The sequence below is a fragment of the Balaenoptera borealis genome (assembly GCF_965194805.1).
Source record: "Balaenoptera borealis genome assembly, chromosome: 18".
NCBI lineage: Eukaryota > Metazoa > Chordata > Mammalia > Artiodactyla > Balaenopteridae > Balaenoptera > Balaenoptera borealis.
The window spans coordinates 23,443,713-23,463,012 of NC_138877.1; positions in this window are offsets into that span (position 1 = coordinate 23,443,713).

A 19,300-nucleotide genomic window follows, 5' to 3' on the forward strand; every position below is an offset into this window, starting at 1 on the left:
CCCCTGGCCGAGGGCTGGGCTGGAGGTGGCGGCCCGGGGTCCTCCAAAGACAAGTTGAACAAGGACGGGGGTGGGTCCGCGCTGTTGGGGGACAGTCCGAAGGAGCCTCCCCTTAAGGGGTCTGGAGAAGGGCCTGCGCGAGGGAAGGCCACTGCAGGAGCTTTCTCAAGTGCTGCGAAAAAGGCCGGATCTCCCCAGGGATGGGGATAAAGGGGGTGTGGGGATGGAGCTGGGATAGGCCTTCCTGCCTGGGTGATTGCGTGGGTTACACGGAAGCCGGTCCAGCGCCACATCTGAGTGAAAAGTGGAGGAAGACCTCAGGCCTGTCGCCCAGGCGGGATTTGGTGATTGCTGACCGGAGGTGGGTCGCTTTGACCCCCTGGCGCAGCTTGGATTTCCTCCAGCCACCCTTGTCCCTGGGAGTCTGAACTGGGAGTTTCCCTGCGGTACCGGGATAAAAATGGAAGTTTTCCTGACTCACAAACATTGGTACTAGGCCCTACAGATTGTCTAGTGTCGGGGGGAAGGGGGAATAGTGGTTCCGTCCCTCACTTTTCCGTGCTGAAGGGATTGGAGTTAGCTCTTAGAAGACCAGAAGAGTTAAGAAGAAGAGGGGAGAATTCAGCCTGGAAGATCTGGGGCTTCGGGAAGTGGTGGGGAAGAAGAGCTGTGAGTTAGTTAGACCAGCTTTGGCTAATGCACCTCAATTCTTCCCCTTTGGGCATCCGTGGCTACGTTTCTACCAGGTTTTATGGAGTGAGATTCCCCTGTGGCAGTGGGAGGGTGAGGGAGAGCTCCTTCTTTCTGTGGGGGGGCCCTTTACTAAGCTCATCCTCATGCCCCTCCCCATTCCTCATCATGCAAACTACAATATGGACTGTTTAGGGGCTGCTTTTGGTAACACAGAAGCTACCTAACATCATTAGTAAAGTCCGGTCATTCTTTTTCTCTTCTAAAGATCAGTCATTTCCAAACTAGTTTCCATCGGCTTAACCATTACCACCAACACCACCCCGTAATTACAGGACCTCAAACCAAGCAGGCCCAACTAGTGCGGTGCTTTTATAACACTTGAATTCTTGGTGGGGAAGGGAGAGAGGGCCATCCCTCCCTCAGTTATGCTTGCTGAATCTGGCTGTGGTGTTAGGCCCAGGGCGTGCCTCTCCGTGACTCAGCTTCCTAAGAGCTCATCCAGATTTCTGGAGAAGTGGCAGAAGGTAGCAACCCGCCTGAGCTGAGCACAGACCTGGCTCTGAGGAACATTAAGGAAAAGATACGGACAGAGATGGTTTTCCATTCGGGCCTGCAAGCAGAGAAGTGTTCCTCAGGGTCAGAAGTCTGCCTTCCCTCAGGCTTAGGTGTGCTGCCTTGTTTAGGCAAAAATTATTTTTTGACCCCTGGCTCCAGCTTGCTACTGGCCAATTTTACTCTTTTTTTCTTGCTATGCTTCACTTTTACAACATTTTAAATTAGTTTGTTTTAATTATAGACTGTGTACTCACAGTAAACATTTAAACAGAAATAGGGTATAAAGTGAAAAGCAAAGGTCTCATTCCCAGCCCCCTCCCACTAATTCCCACTGTTTCTAGGTTACCCTTGCAGTAGTTTTTACTCATATATAAGCCTACTTATGTATCCCTTTTTAAAAAACAAACAGAATTGCACTATGCCAACTGTTCTGCCACTTGCTTTTCTCAGTTTATTACAATATGACTGCATCTACTTATATATCACTTTTTTTTTAATAGGCACATAGTACTCCATAGTATGGTTATATAGTAATATACTGAACTGTAGGTGGACAGTTTTTGTTTTGTGTGTGTGTGTGTGTGTGTGTGTGTGTGTGTGTGTGTTTGCCGACAATGCTTTAGTGAACATTCCTGTACATATATCTTTACGTACTTTGCAGCTATATATGTGGAATAGATTGCTGGAGGTGAATGTGCTGTACTTTTTCATGGCTTCGGTGGAGTTACTGCTTCTGTTTTGGGTGAGGCAGTCTCCTGCTGTGACCTCCAATTTACCCACCCGTACCCCACTTTGTCCTCTGCAAGTCTCAGACCTGTATATTGCCTGGAGGATCACCATTATTTACTAAGAAGAGTTTTCTCTTCCAGTATGGGTCTTGGCCCTTCCTCTCCTTAGCTCCCCTGCCCGCCATAAACCAGAGGTTGAGCTGGCTCATGCTAGAAGTCCTTCTGCAGGAAAGCGGGGTCCAAGGTCTGAAGCTGTGTCCCTAGAGTTCAAGAGTAAGTGCTGGGCTAAGAAGTAGCAATGCCTGGAGTCATCTTGCTTTTTTGAGGTGGGAGGATTGAGGAGGGGGAATGGAAACTTGATCAAGAGTAGAAAGTTCCTTTGGGTTAATCGTGCTGGCGGCAGAAATTTTGACATACCTTTAGCATGCAGTGCTCAACCGCAACTTCTAAAATTGCCTTGGGTAAAGAAGCAGGAAACTGCTAACTGATTAAAATGTAATTTAGGCTGGTAAGTTTGTCAACTTTTAGAGCAGGAATTCATAACAAGCCTGTGTCCATTAATCATAAGTCTGCTCCATTTAGGGCCCTGGCTTTTTATGGCTATAGAGACTGAGTTTTACCCCTCCTTATAAATGATGTAAAATCAAAGCTTACAGATGTGACTCTTTTGGGCTGTGATGTAGTGGACACCTGTCATTTTTCTGTGGCTGACCAGCATACAGACCTCACTTCTTTTGGGGGGACCCCTGTACTGTGTGAGTCTCAGGACCGTTTCTCCCACTAGGGGAGCTCACTGGGGACTTGGTCTCCCAACCCCTGGCAGCTAGGGCCGGGGTGTATGACCCAGCTTGGCCAGTCAGATGCTCCTGTTTGGAACTTTGAAGCTTGAGCAGGCAGTGCAAGGATAAAGGGACAGGTTAAGCTTCACCCTGGTGGTGGGGTCTTTAAGACACCGGCAGTATCTAGTAGTGGAGGTGGTGGTGGTGGACCCAGGGGTGGTGTCTCACTTATTATGTAGCACCGGCAATCCTTACAATAAATTCTTCTCCTGCTTTGGACTTCCCTGGTGGCACAGTGGTTAAGAATCCACCTGCCAATGTAGGGGACACGGGTTCGAGCCCTGGTCCGGGAAGATCCCACATGCCACGGAGCAACTAGGCCCGTGCACCACAACTACTGAGCCTGCACTCTAGAGCCCACGTGTCACAACTACTGAGCCCACGTGCCACAGCTACTGAAGCCCACGCACCTAGAGCCCGTGCTCTGCAACAGGAGAAGCCACTGCAATGAGAAGCCTGCACCCCACAACAAAGAGTAGCCCCCGCTCACCACAACTAGAGAAAGCCGGTGCGCAACAACAAAGACCCAACGCAGCCCAAAAAATAAATAAATAAATAAATAAATTTATTAAAAAAAAAAAATTCTTCTCCTGCTTCTCTTGGCCAGAGTTTATATGCCTTGTTCACAACCAAGAACACTGATTAATGTACATGAAAACAGACAAAAACCCAGAATGTCCTCCTTGGTCATTTCCCTTTCCAGATCTGGAATGATGGCCATCTCACTTGAAGTTTTCAGACATTGTCAGCTAGTGGCCTCTCTTCAGCCTAATTCATCAAGGGGACCTGAGTGTAGAGGCCTTGATGACAGGTGCTGTGGTGGCCAGTTATTGATTATGAATGAGACTGATTGACAGGTACACTCTACATAAGTAAAACCAGCAGATCACTGACACTTCAAATTAATATTTTCAGTTTCTTCTTCATCCAAACCACTTCCAATACTGCTGGAGAAGAGGCAAATTTGACAGATCATCTCCTTTTGCACATATTATGTTCCAGTGGAAACATTCATGACGATGTCTGAACTGCAGGCAGAGAAAAATAAGAGAGCTCACAGCCAGCGTTACCTGCTGCACGCGTTAGAATCAACTCAATGCATTCAGTTATGACTTTACAGAATCATGTCACCTTGTAACTGGAAGGAAACTCAGTCATTCCTTCTGTGTTTATTGAGTCTCTACTATATGCCAGACACTATTTTAGACACTGAGAATTCAGTGATTGATACAAGAGTTTCTGCCTTTAGAAAGCTCCTGGTTGTGGCAAAGGAGTAACCTTGGGAGACCGCCCTCATTTCACAAATGAGCAAAAGCCTTGGAATTGCAAAGGGAGTTGTAGCAGCGCTGAAAGCAGAATTGAGACCTCTTGGCTTCCTGTTTCCTCAAAAGAAACATTTACTAGGTAAACTTGAGTGGGAGCCAGGGTGCAGCTTTGGGAGATTTGGAGCAGCCTCTACATGCACAGAAAATAAATCACACACACACAAACGTGCACACACACATGCATACTGCAGAAGAAAGATAAACTACGTTCCAGACCTCCAGGCTTGAACTTTGGCCCATAAATGGTGGCACAAAACAGACTTTAACCATTACGGTAACCATGGCATTCCCTGACCCTAGAGGTGATCAGACTAAGCTTTAAAATGCAAGATGTGATTACCCATCTCCAGTCTGTAATTGCCTGGCCACAGCTGTTATTAATAGCAGTAAAACCATCATATCCCGAGGGGGAGAAAAGAATCATCCCTGTCACAGTGCTTTCCCTAATGACCTCCCATGGCAACGCACTCATGGCTGAAGAGATGCGAGGTGTTTCCTCATGTTTGAACTCAAGCTGTGTATCACACTCCTGACCATGCCCCTGCTAAAATTTCAACCGTGCTTTCAGGACAAAGCCACCTTGTTTCTGTTCAGTTGGGTGCATGTTTTTAATGGCTGGAAGAGTTTCCTGGTAGGGAAGAAATAACATCAGTAATAATATCTAACATTTCCTAAGCACTTCCTGAGGGCCAGACATTGCTAAATGCTTTGCCTGCACTTTCTCACTTCTTATACAACCCTCTAAGTACATGGATTCTGGAAACAGATTCCAGCCCCTCCACTTATTAGTTGGGTGATAAGTCTCTCTCCCCATCTATAAAGTGAGGCTATAGCGATAATGATTAATAGACAGCTGTTTTGAGATTAGATGAAATTATTCATGTTAAAAACACTAAACGCGGGCTTCCCTGGTGGCGCAGTGGTTGAGAATCTGCCTGCTAATGCAGGGGACACGGGTTCGAGCCCTGGTCTGGGAAGATCCCACATGCCACGGAGCAGCTGGGCCCGTGAGCCACAACTACTGAGCCTGCGCGTCTGGAGCCTGTGCCCCGCAACGGGAGGGGCCGCGATAGTGAAAGGCTCGCGCACCGCGATGAAGAGCGGTCCGCGCACCGCGATGAAGAGCGGTCCCCGCACCGCGATGAAGAGTGGCCCCCACTTGCCGCAACTAGAGAAAGCCCTCGCACGAACCGAAGACCCAGCACAGCCAAAAATAAATAAATAAATAAAAATAAAAGTAGCTATAAAAAATTTAAAATAAATAAATAAATAAATAGTCACATGAAATACACTATTAAAAAAAAAAAACAAAAAAACCCCACTAAACGCAGAGCATGGATCCCTGGTCATTACTTAGTAAATGTCGGCCCCTACTATTATCTCCATAGACCACTGAGGAAATTGGTTTAGAGAAGTTAAGTATCTTGCCCAAGGAAGATCAAGACAATGAGCCATGGTCATTGCCCTCAAGTAGTTTGGAGTCTACTTGAGGTACTTAAACACTGCCAAACATTTTAAGCCCAGATGAACTCAAGGAGCCATTGCATTGAGGGACAGAACATGTGGACAACCTTTCCAGGTTATTTTTTTCTTTTAAATTATTTTTAAAATCTGAAAATAAAATTCATGCATTAACCATACCAAAGGGATGTAGAGAAAAGTCAGTCTTTCTCATCTCTGACCCCAATGAGTTCAAAACAACCCCTACCTGTCTTTCTATGGATATTCAAGCATGTATGCATAATACATTTTTATATATGTACATATATTATACATGCTTATTTATGTATAATATATTTAAATAAGCTCTTTACAAAATCCTTTGAATTCCCCTTTAAAAATCTCAGATAGTATCCCATTATTCAACATGATTTGTACCTTATTTTGTTTTTTTTTCACTTGATACCATATGATGGAGATTGATCCATATCATTATATCTAAATCTATTTCATTCTTTTAAAATGGCTGCATGGTATTTTGTGTATGGCTATACCATAACTGACTTAACCAATCCCCTATTGCTAGACATTTAGATGGTTTCCAGTTTATTGTTACAAAGATCAATGAATAGCCATGCATATATATTTTTGCAAAAATGCATGCATATATTTATTGGAGGACTTCCTAGAAGTGCAATTACTGGGCCAAAATTTATGTGTGTAAAAGTGTATGGATATTGCCAAATTATCCTCCAGAGATGTATCAATTTATATACTCCCTCCATAATGTATATGAGTGGGTTCAGGCTATTTTTTTCTTAGTTATATGGCATTGGACAAGCACTCCTGGGTGAGTAGCATTACTTCTTTTTGTTTCTTTATAGTCTTTCCTAGTGAGACTGAGTGCTGTAATGAGGCCAAGGTCATGAATTTGTCCACTAAGTAGTCAATTAGCTTTGTTGTCTCCTTAATCAAGGTTAGATCTTTCCTTGGTCCGTGAGTCACAATAGGGACCAGAGGAGAAAATGGACAGATAGGCAACATTCCTGACCATTTCTGGATTTCCTTAGAGTCTACTTTTCTAATAATAGGGAATTATCAAAAATTTAAACTTTAAAAAAATAAATAATATTGTTCTTTGCTGTTACAAGACATTTATATCTAGTATAGAGCTCTAAACAATTTAGAGAAAGAGGACTTATATTTATGAACAATCCTTATTGTACAGAAATTGCTTTTAGTAGATTGTCAGCTCCTTCAAGATACAGACCTTGGATGTTCTTTATGGTATCCCCAGAGGCTGTCTGATGACATGTGTTATGTATTGAGTGAATATTGAATGAAAGAATAGTGAAAACTGAAAGGATTTGGGGGATTTGGATATTAACTACAATAAATATCTATTTAGTGTTTTATATAGTTTGTATTTCATTCATTCAGAGTACATGTCAACTCGTGTTAGGTACACAGAGGAAGTTCGTACTCCAAGTTGTAACCCAGTCATCTATAATAGATAACACCTTATGCCCCAATTTCATTGCCTATGTTAGTTTCCTCTGATTTAAATTCAAAGTTACATCACCATTTTAAATAACATGTATGTTTTACTGATCCGATTCACTTATTCCTAATTGTAGTTGTTATTTTTATCTCTGTCACGTCAAATTTTTTAAAAATCCAGTCCTTTCAATAACATAAGCACAAAGTTGCTTGAAAGGAGCTTTGTGGATGATCAAGAATGCTATTGGCCTTTCTGAATGTCAGCATATTAAACCGATGATCCCAGCTTCTGGAAACTTGTCACATCTAATGTACTTTAAAAGGATTTCATAAAGAGCTTATTGGCAATGATATGTACGGATTAGTAAACCATCTGCAGAAAGCTCAGACGTTTGCACGAAACTGTTTTCACCGAAACCGCAGTAGGTTTTGAATCACACAACATCCCTGGGTGACTTTGTATGTGGAAAGCTCTGGGCCATTCGGGCTTCCCACATTCATCTGGGTGGAATTGTGTACTAGGCAGGGGTTGCCCTAAGGTTGTTCAATATCACAATGAGATCTGAGCCTGGATGAGGAAAAATAGGTGAGGGAAGAAGAAGAGGAAGCTTTGAAGGGGGTCCCTTCCGGTCACCATAGAAACATTAGACCCCCATGTCACCTGGAAATATAAGCCTGGGACTAGAGCCATGGCCCCTCTCCCATACCCACATACACACCCATTTCATCTAGAAGCAAAAATCAGGAAAGAGCCAATCTATGGGAGGAAAGGAAGTGATTTAGAGCAGCTGGCAATCGTCGGCAATAAATGGATTCCCAGGAATTCCTCTGAGCATGATATTGGGAGGGTGTGTGATTTAAGCTGCCCTTTTACCCCAGAGACCTTTGTCCAAGAGTGACAAAATACCGGCAAAGAGTGACAAGTGTTGCAGCATCCACTGTGGGTCAGGCCCACGGAAACGTTGTGAATTCTTTCTGAGAGATAGGCAGAGAGTGTTCGTTTGTCCATTTTCCAAGACATTTACAGGGCTTGATTAGCCAATCCACACACCACTACTGGGAGATAGGTCAATGTTATTATTATCCCAGGTTTACAGCTGAGATACTAGCACACAGATGGTGACTGTGACAGAATTCCCAAAAAGGAGGACCTGAGGGCCAACAATCTGGTTAGAAAGGGGATGGAGTGGGCAGTGGTAGGAATGTGTCTTTTTTTTTTTTAATTTATTTTATTGAAGTATAGTTGATTTACAATGTTGTGTTAATTTCTGCTGTACAGTGAAGGGATTCAGTTATACATATATAATACATTCTTTTTCATATTCTTTTCCATTATGGTTTGTCACAGGATATTGAATAAAGTTCCCTGTGCTATACAGTAGGACCTTATTGTTTATCCATTCTATATATAACATCGATAGTTTGCATCTGCTAATCCCAAACTCCCAACCCATCCCTCCCCTGTCCCTCTCTCCCACTTGGCAACAAGTCTGTTCTCTATGTCTGTGAGTCTGTTTCTGTTTCACAGATATGTTCATTTGTGTCATATTTTAGATTCCACGTATAAGTGATATCCTATGGTATTTGTCTTTCTCTGTCTGACTTTCTTCACTTAGTATGATAATCTCCAGGTCAATGCATGTGGCTGCAAATGGCATTATTTCATCCTTTTTTATGGCTGAGTAGTATTCCATCATATATATGTACTACATCTTCTTTATCCATTCATCTGTCAATGGACATTTAGGTTGTTTCCATGTCTTGGCTATTGTGAATAGTGCTGCTATGAACATAGGGGTGCATGTATCTTTTGAATTATAGGAATGTGTCTTGAAGTCATGTTTGCATAGCATTCTATATAAAATTAAGAAAACCTCAAGCATACCCAGCCTCTATGCCTGGCACTGTCTCCTCGGCACCACCATGGCCCACAGTGACAGATGTGACTTTGCCAGGGGGTTGTCACATATATACCAGTGGTGGCACTTGGTGAGGGTTCAGGTTGCTAGCCCCTCTGCTCTTTGCCAGGGCTCCCCATTTAACAATCCCTGAGCCCACCTCCTGAACAGACTCATGGGACTTCAGGGTTGAAAAGGACCTTGGAAGCTATTCAGTCCAACTCCTCATTTAAAGGTGATGCAGAAAAATTCATGACGGTTGCTTGGTAACTGAGAGTGATCATTTTCATATGTAAAAACTGTTCTCAACGAATCTGAGTGTGTGTGAGTGTGTAGAAAGAGGGGGGGCTTATTATTTTTTGCTTTCTCTATCGTTTCGGTAATATGTAGGATGTGTAGTTAAAATGCATTTCTTCATTTTAACACAGCTAATTATCATTCACGAGTAAAAGCCATAAACAGAGTTTGGCAGTTAAAGGATCAAAGTCTAGAAGGAACGGAAATATGACTGGTTCCACTGAGGGTTTTTTGTTTCTTTGCTCTGAAGGAACAGAAACATTCTTCTTTCAGATTCATTCGGGTTAGTGTTAGCATTGCTGGTTTAATAACAAAAGTTCCCTATTTTACTGGCAAGCCGTTCTCTGGGACGCTCCCCTGATTGATTCCATCTAGACGTTGTTTTTTCGTTTAGTGGCGTGGCGCTCCTTTTCTGCATTACTCCTTTGTCATAACTGATATTCCGCGAGTGTGTTCACTTGGTTCATATTTGCATGATCTGTTTTCTCTTTCTCTGGTCACCTTCCGTTCAGTGCTTTCCACGGTGCTCTACTGCACAGTCGCCATGCCAAAGGCACTGACATCCAGGCCCGTGGACTTTGGATGGGCAAAGTAGTCCTATATTAAATATGGTATTGCCTGAATGCACATTCAACATTTTGACTCTGCACAATAGGAAAGCACTGAATATTTATACCGTTATCTCCCAAAAGGGAAGCCTTGGCTTGCAAACAATTTATCTGGCTCATTCTGCAGCTCTCCTAATCTGAGAAAACAGGGCCTTAATGAACTTCAACTATAGCAAACAACATTTTTTTTAAGGCTCTAGTTGCCTTTGTGCTTCTGACTTTGTGAAGAGCTCACAGAAAGACCAGGTCCATCTGGGTCTCTCTCTGTCTCCCGACGGCCATGAGTACCAAGCAGGAGCCAATTCACCTTCCCATGGTCCCTATCTCTCCCTGCTTCCTTCATCCTTCTTGAGATGCTTGAACCCGGGTGGCCCATGGGAACCGGGCGTCTCTGCGGCCTCTGTGCTTGGTTCGGTCCAGCTCTTTCTGTACAACCCCAGTGAGAGTCAAGGAGAAGGTGTCATGTCATGACTGGTATTTTCTCCTTTTTCCTCTCCTGTCCAAACCCACAGAGTCTAATCAGTAACCAACAAGCTTTATTACAGACTTGGCTTTCTCAGTGACAACTTAATGAAAAGGGACCTTCACTCCCGGTCTTGTTTCTCTCCCTCCATTCCCTTGACTTTGCACCCCACGTGAACTCACTCCCGTAAATGGTGCGGTTTGCTTTCTCCATCCCCGGCCTGCCAAGATCTGGAAACAATTGTGTTGTCTGACACTTCTTTCCACAGCTGAACTTGTCTCAGTCAAATTGTGGTCTCTCCTGCTTCATTGGCTATTTGTTTTCTTAACTCTGAAATGTGCTTCCGCCTCACCCACCCCCTCCATCCTGTGTATTGTGTTTATCCAACGTGGGAGGTTGCCAATATAAAAGAAAGAAAATGACCAGTTAGATCTCTGAATAGTTTAGAAGGAGGGGGAGGAAGGGGACAGGAGGCCAGAGAAAGAGGGATGGGCCATTTGGAAAACTTCTGGCTGAATAAGACCTTACTAGCCAAGGATCCAGGATACATGCATGCAGAGTCGACTGGCTAAATGCTGCCTTGTGACCATAATAGCCCTTTTGGTGAAATGCAGTGTCATTCCCCTCCTCCTCCATTTCTAGTGTCTACCAATTGTTAACCTTTTCCTTAGGATTCACCTTTTTTTTTTTTTTACCTGGAAAATATCTTCATTTCATTGTTACTTCAAGTGGCTGAGATGTTCTACCTTTGTGTGTGTGTATGTGTGGTAAAAGACACATAACATAAAACTTAACCCTTTTAAAGTGTACAATTTAGTGGCATTAACCATCACCACTGTTTCTAGAATTTTCTCATGAACCCAAACAGAAACCCTATACCCACTAAGCCATCCCCCCCTTTCTCCAGCCCGTGGTAACCTCTATTCTATTTCTGTCTCTATGAATTTGCCTCTTTTAGGTATTGAAATACAGTTTTGAAGTCTTAGCGTCCTTAAATGGGTAACAGTTGGCTCAAAGCCCCAGTGTACTTCTATCAGATTGTGGAACAAACCATCTGGTGGACTGAATCTTTCCTTAAATAATCCAGGAAACAACCACAGTTTACCTGAATTACTCATCCTATGGCTCCTAGCAAACAGTTTGACTTTCCGTCGTATAAAGCTCTTCAAATCCTTATTTTCTCCTTTCCCTTCATTCGTGGTACTTCTCAAATAGTTTGCAAAAAACTGGTTTGTCATTAAAAGGTGGCAGTTGCCCTGGTTACTGCCCCTAGATGATTCTAATAATGGGTTTAGATTTCTTTTTAAGAACATTTTTAAAAATTGAAGTATAGTTGATTTACAATGTTGTGTTAGTTTCTGGTGTACAGCAAAATGATTCAGTTACACACACACACACACACACACACACATATATATATATTCTTTTTAAGATTCTTTTCCATTATAGGTTATTACAAGATATTGAATATTCCCTGTGCTATACAGTAAGACCTTGTTGTCTATGTATTTTATATGTAGTAGTTTGTATCTGCTAATCCCAAACTCCTAATTTATCCCCTCCTCTTCCCCTTTGGTAACCATAAGTTTGTTTTCTATGTCTATGAGTCTGTTTTTGTCTTGTAAATAAGTTCATTTGTATCATATTTTAGATTCCACATATAGGTGATGTCATATGACATTTGTCTTTGTCTGACTTACTTTGCTTAGTATGATAATCTCTAGGTCCATCCATGTTGCTGCAAATGACATAATAATGTTTTTGAAACAAGTTCCCTATATTCCTTTTTTCAAATTGTGATAAAATATACATAGTATAAAATTCCATTTTAACCATTTTTTTAAAAATTTATTTTATGATTATTTATTTTTGGCTGCATTGGGTCGTTGGGTCTTCGTTGCTGCGCGTGGGCTTTCTCTAGTTGCGACCAGTGGGGCTACTCTTTGTTGCAGTGCACGTGCTTCTCATTGCAGTGGCTTCTCTTGTTGCGGAGCACAGGCTTTAGGTGTGCAGGCTTCAGTAGTTGTGGCTCGCGGGCTCTAGAGCACAGGCTCAGTAGTTGTGGTGCACGGGCTTTGTTGCTCCACAGCATGTGGGATCTTCCTGGACCAGGGCTCGAACCCGTGTCCCCTGCATTGGCAGGCGGATTCTTAACCACTGCGCCATCAGGGAAGTCCCCCATTTAAACCATTTTTAAGTGCACAGTTCTGTGGCATTAACTAAATTCACACTGTTGTGTGACCATCATCACTATTCATCTCCAGAATATTCACATCATCCCAAACTGAAACTCCATACGTACCCATTAAACACTAATTCCCCATTTGCCCCTCCTCCAGCCTCTGGTAACCCCCAGTCTACTTCCTGTCTTTATAAATCTGCCTATTCTATGTGCCTCATATAATTCCCTTTAATCGACTCAATGTCTATAAATCCCATTCAACAGCAGAGATGGGATGCCACATCAAGAGGAAAGGGACTTGTTAAACTTCTAGAGTTTATTTCAGGCTTCTATTTTGACATGGCTGGACTTACAGAGATGTACAACTCTGGGTACATGGTTATAGATCAAATTTTTGAGATTCCTTTACGGTGATAAGGGACCCATTTTTACAAATGCTCGCACTGGGTTAGTTGCTTCTAGGAAACAGGAATCACATGGGCTGTGGTTCTTTAACTATAGGCAGGGCTTGCTGATTTCTAAAAGGAAGATTATTTCCTTGAGGGACTTTTGAGGAAATAGTTAACAGCTGGAGGGTGGGCCCTTGGGCACATTCAGAGCACTTTCAAACGCCTTTGGGGTGGGAGTGTAAATAACATATATTCTTGTGGCCGGGGTAGGATAGCTACTAGAACTGAAGCAGGCCACTCAAGTAGACCATCTCAATGTTTTGATTAGAGCAGTTGTCATCATTTTCTATTTTTTGGAGAGAGACAGGTAGGAAGGAGGAAAGGATTTGAATTAGTTTTCTTCCATCTTGGTCCAGAAGGATCAAGGTAAATGTGCAGATGTGCCTAAAGATAAAAAGAAGAACAGATGCAAAATGATTCTCCAGCAGAATACTCAGGCCCCACCTTCCCTCAGGAAGCATTTTCTGACAATTTGACCTGTACCTTTTGCTTTCTCTGCAATCCTCCTGTGCTTTTCTGAGTCATTCATCTGATGGAGACCATCCATTGTCTGCGTTTAATGTCTGATTTACTCTCCAATAAGATCGTAAGCTCATCAAGGACAAGAATCAGGTCTTTTCTGAGGTGTTTACCATTGCATCTGCCCTTGGGCTAGCTTTTATTAAACACCAAACATAGCACTTTGCCCACAGAAGTGGGTCAATCATAATTTGGAGAGACTGTTCCCAGAAGGGAAAATATCTGGTTTGGGCTCTCTGGAATTTTTTTGTTTTTGTTTTTCTGACTTCTCATCTTTTACCTTCACCTCCCCTTCTTTTCTCCTCAACACCTGTGGGAGTTTCCTTTCTTCTATCCGTGGTCTGTGCTACCTAAAGCAGCGGCTCACGAGCTTTCAGGGGCAGCTGTGGTGGACCAGAAAGAATACGGCATTTGGAACCAAAAGATGTGGGGTTGAGTTCTGGAAGTCTATGACCGGGAAAGGCCTTGGTGTTCTCATCCATAAAAATAAGCATAACGGTACTTCCTCTGCAGGTTTGCCATGGAGATTAAGCATGGGCTAGGATGTCCAAGTGCATTTTGATCTGTAAAGCTACGTAGGGAGGTGTTAGTGTGGTTAGGGATGTGGCCTTGGGGACCAGCTTACCTGGGTTTGAACCTGGTTCAGCGTTATTACCTTGGCCACGTCACTTCAACTCTGTCTCAGATTCCTGATCTGAAAAATGGGGATGTTTATGACACCCACCTTGCAAGCTTGTTCTAAGACTTCAATTAATATGCTTGCAGACACGTGGTAAGGACCATGTGGAAGACGATGATTATTATGTGATCATAAAGAGTTGCGATTACTGAATGCAGGTAAATTCCAGTCTTAGCCCCAGTTTTACATTTTGTTCTTATCTTTTTGTCCCCCCAATCGGCAAGGTGTTTCCACTTGGATAGTTTATCATCACTTAGATCTCTAATGCCTAAAATGGAATATATAATCGCAACCCAAGTGACCCCCCCCCAAACCTTGGCTGCTGTTCAGGTCTACCACTGCTGGTGAAGGGCTCCGTTCTTAGTTACGCTTGTTTATAGTCTCATAGTTATCCTTGACTCTGTTCCCCACATCGTGCTCTAGGTCCAAGTCATCAACAGCATGTGCTATTTCAAACATACGTAGGTTCAGCTGGAGACAATGTCCTTTGCTCTCAGAGAATATTATGATTATTAACCAACTGTTTTGGCTAGAGTTTCCATAGAATACAAATTAATCTTCTTGTGTCATTCCAGAACATGGAAAGAGTGGACGATTGATCAGCAATGGACCGTAACAACAAACTTTCTGAAGATCAAAATCACACTTTGAAGAACTCTGAGATGTCACTTTCTGGGTTTGAAAATAAAAACACAGATGCATTCTTGATTTTGTATATCCTAATCCTATCTGAACTGTATTAAAAAAAAATTCTGCCATATGATAAACTTCACACGTGTTTATGGCTGCATTTTTCTAGGAGCAATTTCCATTTTGATGTGTTGTTTCCCAGATTGTGTTACTCGTGAGTTAGGCAGGATGGAAAATAAGATATCAAGTTGACATCTTGGATAGATGCAACTGCAGATTAATGGGGCAGGGGAATTCACTCAGGGCTGTGAGGAAGTACACCATAAGTTGAGCAGTAATTTTATCAGAATATGCCAGAAGACACAGGAAAATTGCCAGGCTGGGATAGGATGGCAGTGAATACATTGGCTTCTGCTGTCACGACAAATCGTCAAATGTTCTGGAAAAAATGATTGTATGGGTTCATAGTTGGAATGAAAGAAAAAGATAGTAACTCAGTTGCTGTTGTTTATGAAATAGTTTGAAAGAGTGATCAGAAGAGCAAGAAATCTAATAAATCATCTGGCACTCGAGCTCATTGTAACAGACCACAGAATAAAAGCTTTGTAAGGTGATTTCTTCTGGGTCACTCTGAGAAGAAAGTTAGATTGACAGAGAAAGACAAGTATCATACGATATCACTTATATGTAGAATCTAAAATATGATACAAATGAATTTATTTACAAAACAGAAACAGACTCACAGACATAGAGAACAAACTTATGGTTACCAAAGGGGAAAGGTGGGAGGGGAGGGATAAATTAGGAGGATGGGATTAACATATACACACTATTATATATAAAATAAACAACAAGGACCCGCTGTATAGCACAGGGAACTATATTCGGTATCTTGTAGTAACAATTAAGGGAGAAGAATCTGAAAGAGAATGGATACACACACACAGCTGAGTCACTTTGCTGTTCACCTGAAACTAACACAACATTGTGAATTAACTCTACTTCAATTTAAAAACATAGTTAAAAATTAAAAATTAAAAAAAAAAAAGCAAAGTTAGATTGAGAATTTGAACATTTGGGTTCTTCTCCTATTTCCTCTAGCTATGTGATCTCAACACACTACTTATTCCCAGGCCTCATTTGTCTGATTTGTAAAACAAGAATAATATAATAATATTTAGTCTCTTAATTCGTGGAGTGGTTGTGACGATCCCCTAAAATAAAATAGGTTGAAAAATATAAACTATAATATGTGTTCTTATTATATACATTTCCCCAGGATTTCCACCTTATTTCCCTATCACAATTTTTTTTTTATATTTCAAAATTCCCAAATTTCCCCTTATCAAAAATGCTCAGCAAATATTTCTGTTGCTTATTAAAAAGATGAGCTTGGGGCTTGTTTACAGCTGTTACTGTGCACTTAATACTTTCTTCTGAGCTGCTCGCCTCTCCTCCCTGCATCCCTGAAGGAGAAACAGAAAGCACATTGAAGGTTACGCTGATTGACTTTAGGGATACAACCTCCTAGGGCCGGGAGGGAGCCCTATTTTTTTTTCCTAAGGAGGCTAAGATGACGGATTAGAATGAGCCAAGTTTTTACTAGCACTTTCCTTTAGGTTTGGCAATATATATTTGGAAATAGCCTAATAATGTTACTGATACATCTTGATTTACACACAGCTACTATGAGTGTCTATTGTGCCTGAGGAATGAATAAGGACATGTCTTCTTTATTCATTTAGTTCCCTCAACAAACCCATGAGAAAAGTATTCTTTTTGACACTTCCACAGATGAGAAAACCAAGATGCAGATGGGTTACCCTGCCAAATGATTCAGAACCAGTAAATAACGATCCTGGAATTTCGAGCCTGGTCTGCCTGATTCCCAAGCCTATTATGCCACACTGGGTTTTATTGTACGTTGACCTGTCAGGAAGTTTCACTTTTTCTCGGACTGTATTTAAGGCTAGAAAACGTTCGGCTGGCAATATTGTGTGTACCCCTAGACGATCCTCCTTTTGTTTTATTTTATTCATTTTCTTCGTTGTCGTTTTGGCCGCATCGCAGGGCATGTGGGATCTTAGTTCCTCGACCAGGGAACCTACTCGCCCTGCAGTGGAAGCGGGGGGTCTTAACCACTGGCCCGCCAGGGGAATCCCAATCCTCCTTTTAAAATCACGAGTCACATCTGACTTGCACGTGATGCCTGCCCCCATAATTAGACTAGACCCAAGAGACCAACTTGCTCAGGCCTCTTCCTGCAGACGGGCTGCACGTACAGCCCTTGCTGCCCTCGACGGAGAGGAAGCCACGCCAGAGACATGATGGTGATGAGACGCCCGGATGGCGCAGCCAAGGGGTGGAGGCGGACAGCTTCCCGGGGCAGTGCTTTCCATGATGCCATTTTTATTTTGGACGAAAAGTTTGTAAGTCAGAAACAACAGAGAATATAACAAACACCCTGTGCCCACTAGCCAGGCGGAACAGATGTACACGTTTTACCATACTTGCTTCGGAGAAAGCCAAAGTCCCTTCTGTTCCCTTTCCCAGTCCCGTTCCATTCCCTCCTTCCCTAGACATCAGTCGCCACCATCATGAATTTAGTGTGTCTCTTTGCTCTCCCTACTTAACATAATAGTATATTTTTAAAACATTGGCAGAGATGGCGGCATGTTAAATTTATCATCCTATGACTTTCTTTGTTCCCTTCACGTTATGTTCCTAAGATGTCACCATGTTGATTTATATGAATCCAGTGCATTCATTTCAATTTCTGTGTACTGTTCCATAGTGTGAATATACCACAAAATCTATTAATTCCCCTATTTTGGGCTATCATATAGAATGTTATAGTCAACCCCCTTCTGCCTTCCCTCTAGGGTGTACACTTAGAATGGATGAACTGGGTCATAGGCCGTGTGCATTTTCCACATTACCAAATGTTCTCCAATGTTTGAGTTGGTTTCTACTCCTACCAGCCGAGTGTGAGAATGCCCATTTCCCCCACATCTTCAATAACACTTGGTATCATCCAACTTTTTGAATTTTGCAAATCCAATGAGTGGGAAATGGTAACTGTTGTTTTAATTTATTGGTGAGGTTTTAGTTCCTACAAGCTCTAAGGCTCATCCAAATGGGCTGTGCCCACAGTCCCAAAAGACTCGGCCTCCCAGGAGTTATCACGGCATCTACCCTCTATTCTCACCTGAGAGTTTGCAGCAGACAGAGAGGTGGTGGGCAGGCCAGGGTGTGGCCAGCAATGTGTGTGGGAGATGTGTCATGTCCTGAGGCTGATGACTGCCTCTGTTCCCACATCCTGTTAGTCTACAGGACTGCAAGGCCATAACAAATATTGACCCCAATTTTCTTACGTGTAGGTTTCTCTGTGTTTATTGGTTGGGTACATTTAGGAACCAATCTTCCTGATGAGCTTGCAGAGTAGAAAACGCCTCCAGACAAAGGCCCCTGGAAGAAAATGTCCTGCTTCCAGATAAAAGCGATGTTTCTTAAGAATCTATGCCAACTTGGGACTTCCCTGGCGGTCCAGTGGTTAAGACTCTGGGCTTCCACTGCAGGGGGCATGGGTTCCACCCCTGGTCAGGGAACTAAGATCCCGCATGCCACGAGGTGCGGCCAAAAATTAAAAAAAGAATCTATGCCAACTAGACATGCAGGTAATAGGATTCTCCCTGGGCCTCTGTCCTTGAACTCTTCAAGTCCACTTACGCATTAGACCTTGTGTAGTGTTAAGGAAACTGGGACTTGGAGTACTTATTAGCTGATCTCGGCTCCACCTCAACAAATAGATGATTTGGGAAACATCTCAAAGCTTTATTCTTCTTATCTGCAAAATGGTGATCTTAACACCTACCCTAGAGGGTTGTTAGGATTAGACGAGGTAATGCAGGCACATGGTAAGGGCTCATTAGATGTCAGCTATTTGTGGTAATAACTCTCTGATTTATTTTAATTTGACTCAACTTTTAAAAACTGGGAACTCTCAAATAAATATCTTGATTTCTTGCTTTTCTTAAAAAAAAAAAATTGAAGCTCTGGTAACACTGGGCCAGATTCCTATGTATTTAAGATAATCCCAAGAGGCCCTCTTGATGGGCATGCTTTCTTTTATTTGTCACGGCCCCCGTGCCCACACATGGGATATACTTATTTATATCTCCTGCCTGGCCTTAGGAGGAATCTGAATTTGCAGCTTCTGCTCTTGTGATTTCCAGTCTTCACGATTCCTTCACGATGATTAAGCTATTGTTCTCTGAGCAGGCCCTTAGAATCCCTGTCTACAGCTTCCAGGGACAGAGGATAAAGAAAGAAGAGAAGTAATATTTAGTGACGGGCTGGTTCTGTGCCAGACATTTATGCTCTGTACTTTACACCCCTGTATTATTTAATCTTCACAATAGCTGTGAGGTAAATACTATTATCCTCAAATACAAATTACAAAATACATATGACAAATGGTGAAGCAAGCTGGGTG